We start from the raw sequence: 13,024 nt of genomic DNA on the forward strand, positions 1-13,024 counted from the left end.
GGTGGAAATAGACACATTCATTCTAACTGAAAGCTGTCTGCATCCTCCCAACGTCACACAGAAGGCTTTCATTCCATTTGGTTTCATTATGAGATTTAAAATTCCTGTGTACGTGTGCTGACTCTTCTGATGTAAAGCTTAGCATGTTGCATCAGTAAAAAGCAAGCTACTGAAGAAATTAAGTCTTGTGACTAGGCAAGTGTGCTGAGATTGAACTTGGTGAACATGACTCTATTTGCTCTGAATGGATTTTATATTATCATTATACATTATACTCTAAGTTATAGATTATAGTCACACTAACATTGTATTTGTTATATATTAGTGTTGTCTGGGAGATGTTTCTAAAAAACACTAGCAATACAGGATTGTGTCATCACACCTGGTCTTCCCAATAACTTTGGTAATATTTTTTTTCTGTAGTGCTAGGGACTAAACCCAGGGCCTCATGCTTGCTAGCCAGGCAAGCACTCTACTGTGCACCAGCCCCTCCCTGGTAACAGTTTTGAAGGATTTTCGCTAAGTATTATTCCTGCCATTCAATCACCCAGGAAATATTTATTGAACATTTACTTTGGACTCTTTTCAGTATTGGAACTACAGCTAAGGTCCCTGAATTTAAGGGTCCATATTAACTGAAAGAAGACATACAATAAATGTAGACACATAAATGAATGTACCAGTGCACAGAGCTGGTAGATACTATGACGAGGCTGAACAGGACATGCGTTTAAGAAAGTATTTCAGTTTGAGTTTAAAATATCCTCCCAAGGGCTCATATGTGTGAACACCTGGTCCCCAGATGTTGACTCTGTCTTAGGAGGTTACAGAGCCTTTAGGAGGTGGGACCTGACTGGTGGCAGACCTTTACTGAGGCAGGCCTTTGAAGCGTTAGCCAGGCTGCTATAAAAACCTACTCTGATTTTTCTCTCTGCTTCCTCATTTGTAACAAGCAGTGCTACAGTCTCCTGCCACTTCAGATAGGGATGCCCTGGCCACTGTGCCTTGCCCACCATGAGGGACTGTGTCCCCTCAAACTGTGGACCAAAGTAAACACTGGTTCACCTTCCCTACGTTTACTCCTGTTGCTTACTTGTCACAGTGACAAGAAAAGTGACGAAGGCAGAAGGTGAAGAAAGGTCTGACAGAGTGGCATTGTTTTCTCTAGTTGTTCAGGGAAGTCTTCTCAGGTAAATGAATTCTAAGTCTAGTCTCTCTCTCCTTATATTCCTTATCTATCAAGCAATTGATCTATCTATCTATCTATCTATCTATCATCTATCTAACATCTATCTATCATCTCTCCATCTATCATCTATTTATCTTTCATCTATCTATCTTCCTATCATCTATCTATAATCTATCTATCACCTATCTATCATCTCTCCATCTATCTATCATCTATTTATCTTTCATCTATCTATCTTCCTATCATCTATCTATCTATCATCTATGTATGTATATATATATATATATATATATATATATATATATATATATCATCTATCTGTCTACCTAGAATATAAGGAGCGAGACTAGGAGAAGGGGCTGTTGCAAAGGCCCTGCCATAGGAATTCTACTCAGATGAGAAGGAAGGAGACACCTATAGGTTGAAGGGGAATGCAGAGAGAGATGGAGTCACAGACAGACAAGGAACAGGATAGTGAAGCTATATGGCACAATGAACTTTCTCCAAAGAATATGACTATCCTAAGAAGCAGATCACAGACAAGGAACCAAAGAGTAATGGTAAGCAATAACACCTCACAACTGGGTGGATAATGGCTCTCTGTGTCCCATTAGCTCTGTGGTCAGCTGCCTTCTGGCTCCTGCTGTCTTTCTTTCTGATGATGATCCAGCAAAGGTCAACATGTCCATGGTAAGCTTAGGTCCTCTGTACTCTGTTTTCCACAATGTTGATTAACCAAATTGCCTTCTCTTCTTCTGTGAATATGCTCTTTCCTTGAGCTCCATGATGTTGCCAATTCCATCCTAACTCTTCAGTCTCCTTCGTGGGCTTCTCTTTGGTGTTAGTGGTTAGCATTCTTCTATTATGTTTTCAGCCTTCATTTCTCCTTACTTTACATGCAACCAAACGAGGTAACTCACTTCTATGCTATAATACTTCCATATGCTAGGGATATGCTAATGATTCTCATCCTGCAGGTTCATCCCAGGTCTCTGTCCTAAGTTCTGGGTCTGTGAATACAGTTGCCCCATCTGCCACCCTTACAAAGATATCTCTGGGTACTACAAATTTAACAGCTGCCAAACTGAATCCATAAGCATCTTTCCAAAGCAGCCCTCAGTCTGTGCTTCCTGACTTAAGAACTGTACCATAAATAATGTTGATCAAGCTAGAAACCTAGATATCATACCTGCCTCTCTCGCTCACTCTTCATCAAGTCAGCCACTCTATGCAGGTTCTGTCTACCTTCGCAGTGTCTTTTTGCCCAGCCTGTCCATTCTTCCTACCACAGCTATCTCAATATCTTCTTTCATTCCTTACATGTGTCAATGGCACACTCATTAACTGGTTTTCCCACCCAAAACCCACTTCTTTCCTGTCCATGTCTCATCTTACAATCAGGACAATTACTTCTAACATGAAAAAGTTTGTTAGCTCCCTGCTTGCATCCATAAGTGGTTATCTGCCCTAGTCTTTATTTTCTTGATAATGAATTGAAGTCTCAACCATGATCTTGTAGTCCTCCGTGATCTGGTTCCTCCTGCCTCTGTCTCCAAACTGATTTCTTATCCCCACCTGGCTGTAACTATACATCCACTCATTAGGAACTATTTGGTATTTCTTGCCCAGAATATGTCTCCTTTCTCTCAGATTTCTTTGCTAACACAGCATTTGGGACATATATCATTTCTACTTGGCAAGTTCATGGCTTTGCTTCCTGTTTAAATTCTACAAAAATAGGACAAAAGCCTGCTTCATATGGCTGATTCAGAATTTAAGAGTTCTTGCTGCTCTTAAAAAGAAACCGAGTTTGGCTCCCAGCACCCGAGTTGGGTCACTCATGCCCACTTGTAACTCTGACTGCAGGCAATCTGAAGCCTTCTTCTGACTTCTACATACAGAGGTATGCATACATATACGTAACCTAAAGTAAAATAAATATTTTTTAAAACAAGCTTGACTTCTGATGCCACAATTGGATCCAAGATGGAAGAACTCCATTCATTACATTTAGAAAGAGACCAGCATGAGCTGAATCAACTGGCCAGAGAGTGGGTGATAAGTTACTTTCTTCATTGCTATGACAAAACACAGGGCAAGGAGAAATTGAGTAATGAAATATCAATCACAGTTCAAGGGAATCAGTCCACCATGGCATGAAAGCTTGGAAGCAAGAGTGAGAGGCAGCCGGTCACGCTGCACGCTGTCAGGAAGCAGAGAGTGGACAGGAAGTAGGGCCCAGTTAGAAAACCCCAAGGCCCACCAATAGTTGACTCACTTCCTCCAGTGAGGTTCCACCTCCTAAACGTTCCATGACCTTCCAAAACAGTGCTCCCAGCCAGAAACCAAGTGTCCAAACACAGAAGCCTTGGGGAAATATTTCATAGTCAAAGCATAACAGTGGACGAGGAATGTGAGGGACTGGGGAAAGTCCCACTTTCATAGACAAAGATAGGGTGACTTGATTGCCAGGAGCTGTGTCCCAATAGAGGGAGCCAGTCACCCTAGAGGAACCAGGTAGGCAAGCGTGTGAGGCAGCTGGTGCCTTACCCCTTCCATATCCAAGCAGAAATACAAGCATTGGGTAAACTTCCTGCCCACAGACCTTAGTAATTGTAATTTCCCAGAACCTAGCCTAGGAAAAAGGAGAAAAAAAAAAAACAACAATGTGTTAACTTAGATTTAAGTGAAAATTATCTGAGACCCTGCGGGAAGTTAAATGAAATTTAAAGAAAAGGAGTTTTGCGCTCCTGTGTTGTGAGCTGAGGTTTAGATTGTCTCAAAGAAAAAAAAAACCACCCATTGTTTGTTTCTCTAATAAAACTGTAATTCTTTATGGTATTCTATGGATAGCACAGGTAGGTAAAAGGACATAAGAGGAGATGGGTGAGATGGGTTAGTCAGTATAATGCTTGCTGTACAGCTGTGAAGACCTGGGACTTAGATCCCAGCACCTCCATTTAAAGCTGAACATGGTATTGTGTGCCTGTAATCTAAGGAAGTAGAGACAGGAGGATCTGGAGTTTCCTGGGCAAGCCAATCCAAATCTGAGTTCCAGGGTCGGTGAGAAGAGATATATATACATAGATGTGTATATGTATATGTGTGTGTATATATATATATCTGAGAGGAGATATATTTCTGCCACCTAAGAAAATAGAGTAGAGGATGGAGAGTGAATGAAGACACCCAATATGAACCTCTGGTATACACACACACACACACACACACACACACACACACACACACACACACACACCAGGCATGGATCAGACATATACCAAGGACTCATTACAAGGCATTTATTAAGAGCCCAGTAGGTAATATGCAGTTAACTCCAAGTCCTTACTTCATTTACCCTTGTTGATGTGTGCATGTGTGTGTCTGTGTGTGTACATGCACTCCACAGAATGCATATGGAGGTCAGAGGAGACCTTGCAAGAGTTGGTTCTTTCCTTCCACTCTGTGGGTTGCTGGGACTGAACCAAGCTTGTCAGGCTTTGTGGCAAGCACCCTTACGTGCTGAGCCATCTCAACAGCCCATCATTCACGTTGTCTTTGCCTATATGTACTAAATCCTCTCTCCAAGCCTTACACTCGTAGAATGGATCCTGATCCCAACTGTGTTCACTTAATACTTGCCAATAGTAGAATATCAATGGTTTCAGGAACAGGCACAAAATCCAGAAGCCAAAAATTCTAGCTACTTCTGCCCTGCTTTCTTTGCCAAGGTCTTTTCCTACACAGTCAATTAAGCAAGTGCAGCATATGGGTAATGTAGAGCCAGAGACAAAAATGAGAGCCATACATTTCATAAACATAAACCCTGAGTTAAGCCAGAGCGTGGCTCGAGGGGCCACCAGCTTCTTTCATTACCCTTCTACAAACCTTCTTGGTTCTTCTTCTATGCTTATTCCTTTATTCTTTCCTCCTTCTCCCTACCCTGTACCTCTTCGTTCATTTCTGTTAGGAAGCATGAGGCCGGACCCCACAGGTAGCAAACTGAACCCTCATGAACATACAACCCAAGGTTCACAAATTCTGATTCTCAGCATCCTCAGCTAGGATATTTTCCTCCTGACCTCATGTCTCCAGGTTTGAATTCAAATATTCTGAAAGGAGATCTAGGTATTAGCATATCTAAAGTATTCCCCCCCACACACACACACACAAATCCTAAGGTGCATTCAATATTGAGAACTATGGTATTTTATACTCTTTACTCTTATGTGTTTATCTATAAAATGGGATCATCAGTCTAAAGCTGTGTATAAAAACTTTTTGAACTCAGGGCCTCACCCAAGCTGGGCATACACTCTTACCCATAGCCTCAGCCTCAATCCAAAAAAGGTTTTAATCCTCCTGTGGCATGAAATCACTTCCAAAGACCCATAGCATTGGAAGAAGGTTTGTTAAGGGCTGAGAGTCAGAGTGGATAAGGGTGAGGTTGAAGGTAAGATCGAAATGAGTGGATTTAATAACTTTGCTCACTTGAAGGTCTGACATTAGTGAGTTTTGTGGTTTTGTTTGATTTTGCTTTGTTCTTTGTAAACAGAACAACCCATACTTCTTTTGAGGAAAACAAAGCAAAACTCTTTTTATCATATATTTTGGCTATCTAATAGGATTTAAGTTATCTAATGATTTTGGTTTTGATGTGAAGTTTAGAGTCAAAGGAAGAGTGGGGCTTTCCAATCTCACCCAGTCCTAGGCATATGTACATCTGGAGTGAACAAAAGTGAATGACCCCTGCGGGCCTGGGCGTTGTGAAGCAGAGGCTCGGTGCTGGTGCTTTGTGGAGTTGCCAGGGTCACAGTAGAGTGGGGAACTCTAGGGATCTTCCCCCATCCCCATCTGAGGCCACAGTGTGTGAGAACAGCAGGGAGATCCTTCCCAACCAAGGAACTCACACAGCTGTAGCCTCTGGGATTTGCAAGTGCTGGTGACACCATTATCCTGAACCCAGCACATCAACACGACTCTAATTAGCTTAGCCCGTCAGTGGTATTAAGTTGGGGTTATTACAGACTCCAGTAACTGCTTCACTTGGGGCTCAGCAGGTTTCAATAAGCAACATGCCTGTTGATAAAACATTCTCCTCTCCCCAAGTCATCCCAGAAATGTTAAGAAAGCAAATAATTCTATCAAAGAGAACATTTTGTGAAAATGAACCCACTTATCAAAAAAAGATAGTCTGCCGGGTCTGTCTTAGGATTCTTTAAAGAAGCAGAAACAATAGAGAAAGGAGGTGGATTTCTTAGGAGAAATTGGTTTATATGGTTGTAGAAGCTGAAGAATCCCTAAATCCAAGACCTATCATCTACATGCCAAAGTTCCAGGAAAGCTGGTGGTAGAATTGAGTCCAAATCAGGAGGCCAGAGAACCAAGAACAGTTGATAGCATTTGAGATGAAATGTTCCATCACAGTTATGCATAAAATAGGGAGCAAATGCTTCTTTTTTATCTCCTGCTACAGCCTTGTATCACTGTTGGTTATGTTCAGGTGATCAATGAATGAAGTGATGTCTGCCTGCATTGGTGAGGACAACCTCCTGAGTCCACCACTTAGAATGTTCATCTTTGTTGGACTTGCTCTCTCTGATGTGCCAAGAAGCATGGCTGAATCTGGGCACGCTGTAGCCAAATCAAGTCGACACAGTTAAACTTCAGGGTACCCTCCTCACCCTTGCCAACAAACAGCACGTATAGGATACCCAGAAAGTGGTAGCCTGTGTCTTCCCCTTTCCCTCAGGCTCTCATCTTGAAGGCCTTACTTCCTGAAGTAAGGCTTTGAGGTTTCTTGGCTTGCATAACCCATGATCTATGATTGAACTAGGAATGTATCTAACAAAAAAAAAGTAAACAGGCATGAGGCTGGAGGACTGGAGATGCAGTGGGGACTCCACCTGCGCTAATTACTTTCATGTTGCTGTGATATAATATCTCACTTGAAAGGTTCATCTAGGCTCCCAGTTTCGATGGATTAATATTAGCGTTGGGAAAGCTTGTTGGAAGAGTTGCAGCTGCAGAAGTGGGAGCATGAGGTGGTGGTTGTTTCACATGGCAACAGAAAGGAAACAGGATTCAGACCAGCCCTTGCGGTAGATATGATCTTGAAGGACTTGCCATTATTGACCCACCTCACCACTAAAACCTTCAGAGAGTAACCCAAGCTGGATGTTCTGCCACTGGCTAGCCCTTACCTCTGTCCTCTTACCTGGAAGAGGGGGGACCCCACATGTATAAGGGCCTTCCTCATGCCCTTATCTCTACTACCAGACATCATACTAGCAGTGTTGGCTCCAGGAAAACTTCCAAGCAAAGCACTTGAACACACTGAAAAACATTGCAATTGGAAGTTCTTAATTATATAGTCTTAGAGTTTGTCAAGTTGCATTCTACTGCATTTGCATGACGAAGCTTAGGAAGGATTATTTTCAAATGCAAAACTTACATTATTCATTTGACTTAGATTTGAGCTGTGGCCAGTCCTCTCCTCAGTGATCAGTAAAGAAGCCTGTGTAGCACAGTGGTACTCGGCTCATAGAAATTTAAAGAACACTGGTACTGGACTGCCAGCCTCTGAAGGTCTATTTCAGTTTCTTTCTAGACATTGGACTTTTAAAAACTCCCAGATGAGGCACAACTCTCCCATAGATGCAACCACACCCTAGAATTTATGCAAAGGACATTAAATCAACAGTTTCAGCCTGTTGGTTGTGGCATCATTCACAGTAGTCTACCTCTGAAAGGAACTTGATTTTGTTACTTCTCTCATTGCTACCAAACACCTAATAAAGAGCAAGTAGAAGCGGGGAAAAGGTTTCATATGCTCACAGTTTGAGAGGATACAGTCTACTGTGGTGGGAAAGTCATGGTGGCAGCAGCTGGAGACAGCTGCTCACATTGCTGCCACAGCCAGGAGGCAAAGAGTGATGAATGCTACTGTTCAGTCACTGTCTCGTGTTTATGCAGCCTGAAAAGCCTAGTCCAAGGAATGGTGCCACCACAGCTGGGGGGGATGGGGGTTTCCCACCCCAAATTAACCTAATCTATAAATTCCTCAGGTCTGTTTCCATGCTGATTCTAAATTCCATCTGACTGACATTCAGTACAAAACACCACACACCCTAAATTCATTCATGAGATTAATAGATAAATATGAGATATGCATGTACAACAGAATAATATCCAGCCCTAAAAAGCATGGTAGCCTGTCATCTGTAACATGGGTGACCTGGAGGTCATTATATTAAATGAAATAAGCCATTCCATATGATATCACTTACATATGGATTTTTCAAAGGTAATTTCATAGAAGCTAAGAATAGGGTGGTATTTTCCCATAGGACAGGAATAGGGAATAGGGAGAGAGTAAGAGATTGCCAAGACATTGACCAAAGGTTCAGAAATGTTAGATGAATAAGAAGAATAAGCTTAAGAGACCCATTTAACAGCATGATGATTATAGTTAATAAAACATATTGTGTCATTGAAATTGAGAAAAAAATAAATTTTAGACATCCTCCCCACCAAGTTAGAAGTATGGGAGGAGGGCTGGAGAGATGGCTTAGAGGTTAAGAGCACCGACTGCTCTTCCAGAGGTTCTGAGTTCAATTCCCAGCACCCACATGGTGGCTCACAACTATCTGTAATGAGATCTGGCACCCTCTTCTGTATACACAATAAATAAATCTTTAAAAAAAAAAAAAGAAGTAAGGGAGGCAATGCAAAAGCTATTTAGTGCATGAAGGAGAGGTTCTGTGAGGGCTGTGTGTATGCTTCACTGCTGCTCCACAGTCTACAGCTCAGCTACTTCATCTATGCTTTTGTTTGGCATTGTTGAAACCAGGACCATGATAGATCCTCACACTCCATAATGTTTATGTGAACATTAAAACGACAATATATAAACACCTAGGACCATCAGAATGCCAGCATTAACAGAGATTCCTTCAAACCTAGAGATTTCTAGTTGGAAGTATGTAATGGACTCAACAAGGATGACCTAAGCCTCCATGACAGGCAGCTTCTTATAAATTAGGTCTGCATGGTAAGAAAGCTTCAGTTGTGATCTCTCTGAAGAAAAATTCTAATAAAGGACTAATTTTTTTTTCCAAATGAAGTTACTGTGTGTGTGCTTCTGTGGGTAGATGCATGTGCAGGTGAGTCCTTGTGGAGGACAATCTTGAGCATCGTTTCTCAGGTGCCATCCAACTATCTTTGCCTTTGAAACAGAGTCCCACACTAGCCTGGAACTTGCCAAGAAGGCTAAGATGACTGGCAGTGATCCCAGGTTATCTACCTTCCTCTGCCTGCTCAGCACCGGGATTATGAGCACATACCACTGTGTCCATTTGGGAGTTTTGCTTGTTCGTTCGTTTGTTTGTTCTGTTTTTTTGTTTTTTTTTTTTTTTTCATTTTTAGGCAGTTTTTGGAAATTGAACTTAGGTCCTCACGCTTGCCAGGCAAGCACGTCAGTGAGCTGTCTCCCCACCGCTAGTACAAGCTTTCTGAATGCTGTGATTCCACTCAAAGAGTGGAAGTCACATTAACAGAAAACAAATGGCTTCTTGTTATTTGCAGGAAGTCCAGAGAAGTAGAGAGAAGGATGGGGAAGCAGGGAAACATGTTGCCATAGTGACCAGGTGGTCTGCCATCTCCCTTGGGAGGTGGAAGAGCAAAATGTATCTAGAGTTAAGCGTAGTGAAAAAAGAAAACCAAAGCATAGTGGATGTAAACAATCCCTCTTGCCTCTGAAGGAAGTATTTGCAGCCTACTCTTTGCAATTATTATTCGCCTGCAAGAATTAAGGAGTAGGGATTTCTTTTGTCTGTTGTTTTGTGACAGGGTGTCACTATGCAATACAGGCTGACCTAGGACTGTCCCATTCCTGCTCTAGCTTTCCCACTGCAAGGATTACAGGTATGCTTACCACCCGCAGCTAGAATGATGTTATTAAAACAAAGAAATACAGAAACACAGACACACACAAAGCAAAGCACTGAGCCATAGAGGAATTGGCCAAATACTTGCCTTCATAGTGAACTCAACATTTCCGAAAAGAATTTCCAATTTACAAGTGAATAAACCTTGTAGAGAGAAAGCACAGATTAGATGGGATAAGAACTGTGTGGATTTGTGATAACTTTAATACGTGTTAAATATTCAGTTATAAAAAGTCCTCCCTCCCTGCATTTCTAATTATAAACTGGCATATTCATTTAAACATTGTCAGCAAGAGATCAGAATTCTCACTTTTCAGTACTTCAGCAGGAAGAAAGCCCTTAAGGTCTGATATCTCACACACACACACACACACACACACACACACACACACACACACACCACCAGAAAAAAAAATCTTATTTTAAAGATTAGATCAAGCCTTTCTCTGAAAAACAAAGTATAATACTTTCTAGTCCATAATGCCAGCCTAATAGCAAAGGTATAGGGGATTTTTGTTATGCTACAGTAACGAATTGATTTTCATTTTGTCTTTTTATTTTATTAGTTGTTGTTGTTTTGAGATATGATCTTTCTTGAAGCCCAGGGTGGCCATGAGCATCTGCCCCTCTTGCTTCCCACACCTCTCAGGTGTGCACTGCCTTTACAGGTCTATGTGGAGCTAGGGATTGAACCAAGAACTTCATGCATGCTAGGTAAGCACTCTACCACCTATGCTACAACCCAACCCTTTAAAAACAGAGCACACTTTACAGTAAAAGAAAGCAGAGAGACTGGAGAGATGCCTCAGCATTTGCTCTTCTTGCAGGCTCGGTTCTCAGCACCTACACAATGGTTTGCAACCATCTGTAACTCTCATTCCAGACCTGATGCCCTCTTCTGGCATCCTTAGGCAATGCATGCACATGGTGCACAAACAGATAAAATACTTGTACACATAAAATAAAAATAAGTAAATTTTTTTAAAAAATAATAGAAAAACAAAAGCTAAAGGTAAAAATCCAATTTCTCCTCTGTTTTCCCACTTCCCATAAAGAACAATTACATATTATCAAGAGAAAGATGTCAAGCTAGTTCACTTCCCAGGAAGCCTCATGAGGCCATTGGAGGGGGAGGGGAGTCAAGATGAGTGCAGTGCCCAGCAGGGATTCTGTAATGAATGGATTTTGAGCTTTGTGAAAAGCATTCTTTGTCTGCACATAAAGAGAGGGCTTTGTGGTTTCTGCCAGTTGTTTTTATCGTTGCTCTCAATCAGCTGAGCCCGTTACATTCTTTTTCTTCCTAGATTGCTAGAGCACAGTTCTCAGTGACTGCATTCCTTTCTCAGTTTTGGTCCCTTTATGTAAGGTGACCATGAGAGCCTACGAGGAGGAAGAGATGGCATGGCAGAGCTAGCTTACACCCGAAAAACTTTCTTTTCCATTGGAAAAGCCACACCTATCTGCGTGGTTATAGGATGATCTAGGAGTTTACACAATGAAACACTTCAGCCAGCACACTGCTGCCATGCTAGCTAGCTCCCATTAGAGAGACATTTCCCTGTGCCTGCTCTTCAGTACAAGTTGAAGAAAATGTAGGTGAAGAGGAGAGAGAAGACTGCTATAAAAGAGAGTGCTGGACCAATAAATCTCTTTCCAGAAAAAAAAAAAAAGATGGAAAACTGATGTATTTTAGTGAGCACTCCCCTTCTTCCACTATGGTACTTCTGGGGCACTTATACTTAAAAATCTTGGTAGCAAGATAAAAATACTGTTACCACATTGTCTGTAACATCTAATTCCCTTCCTTCATTGTTTATTTCATTTTTAAAGTCTTTCAATATTATTCCATCAAAATATCTTTTTAGTGGTGTCACACTATCCCATTTCATAGATACAACATTGTGCATATAAACATGGGTATTGATGTAATGTATCTTGATGGATGTTTAGGCTTCCTTGATAACTCTTCAATATATACCAATATACCCTGCAGTTCTGTGAAGGTCTTACTGCACAAATATTTCAAAAGGATATGTTTTATAAGATTTTTAGAACAAATGGCTTCCCTGAGGACAAGGACAACTCAGCATTGACCTCTAAATGGCATCATTTCTTTGTATCACTTTCCCTATCCCATATGTTCTCTTTGAGGGGTTTCCCAGTTCAGTGAGCCAAATGTTGTGCCTTGTTTATTTTAATTTACGTTTCTTTGAGCCTTCCCTTTCTATGCTATTTCAACCTGAAGTCCTTCTTTTTTACATACTTTTTTCTGGTTTGCTTTTTACTTATACTTTCCCATTACCATATCTGTATTATTCTTTCATAGATGCATATTTGTACCTTAATTAATTTTTCATATTTTAATGGCACATATAATTTCAATAAATGGATTTTTATGTACTCAAAATATATAAAGTTTCCTTTTTTCCACAAATAATATTCTCATTAATGCTTTGAGAATTTCATACAATGTATTTGATCTCATTCATACCACTCACAGCTCCTCCCATATTTACCTGTACTTAACTACTAACCCACCCCCACCCCACCCTCCGTCTGTCTTCCTTTTCCTCTCTCAAACCCCATCAAGTCCAATTTTTACTGTTCAAATACTCTTGGGTGTGGGGCCTATCCTGGAGAGTGGCTGACCTACAGGGGTCACACTCTTAAAGACAACTGATTCTCCCTCTTTGTGTCTTTAATAATTACTTTTTATTTAAGAATTCCCTTTGTAATTGCTTTTACTTGAAAGCAGAGTTAGAAATTACCACTCCTATGTTTTTCTCCAGTGTTCTGTGATTTTACTTCTGTAGTTAACTATTCACACTGCCTGATAGTAGTTTTGTTTTCAATATGAAGTGAGTTCAGGTTATACACCCACAGAGCT

At 41.1% G+C, this 13,024-nt stretch overlaps 1 protein-coding gene across 11 annotated transcripts in view; it reads left to right on the forward strand.

Moving 5' to 3' along the window:
- The window catches only part of Celf2 (CUGBP Elav-like family member 2), an 842,930-nt gene that overhangs the window by 283,922 nt on the left and 545,984 nt on the right, over positions 1-13,024 (forward strand). The window lies entirely within an intron of this gene.

The sequence above is a fragment of the Peromyscus californicus genome, unplaced genomic scaffold, assembly GCF_007827085.1.
Source record: "Peromyscus californicus insignis strain IS unplaced genomic scaffold, ASM782708v3 Scaffold_8__1_contigs__length_139910024, whole genome shotgun sequence".
Lineage (NCBI taxonomy): Eukaryota > Metazoa > Chordata > Mammalia > Rodentia > Cricetidae > Peromyscus > Peromyscus californicus.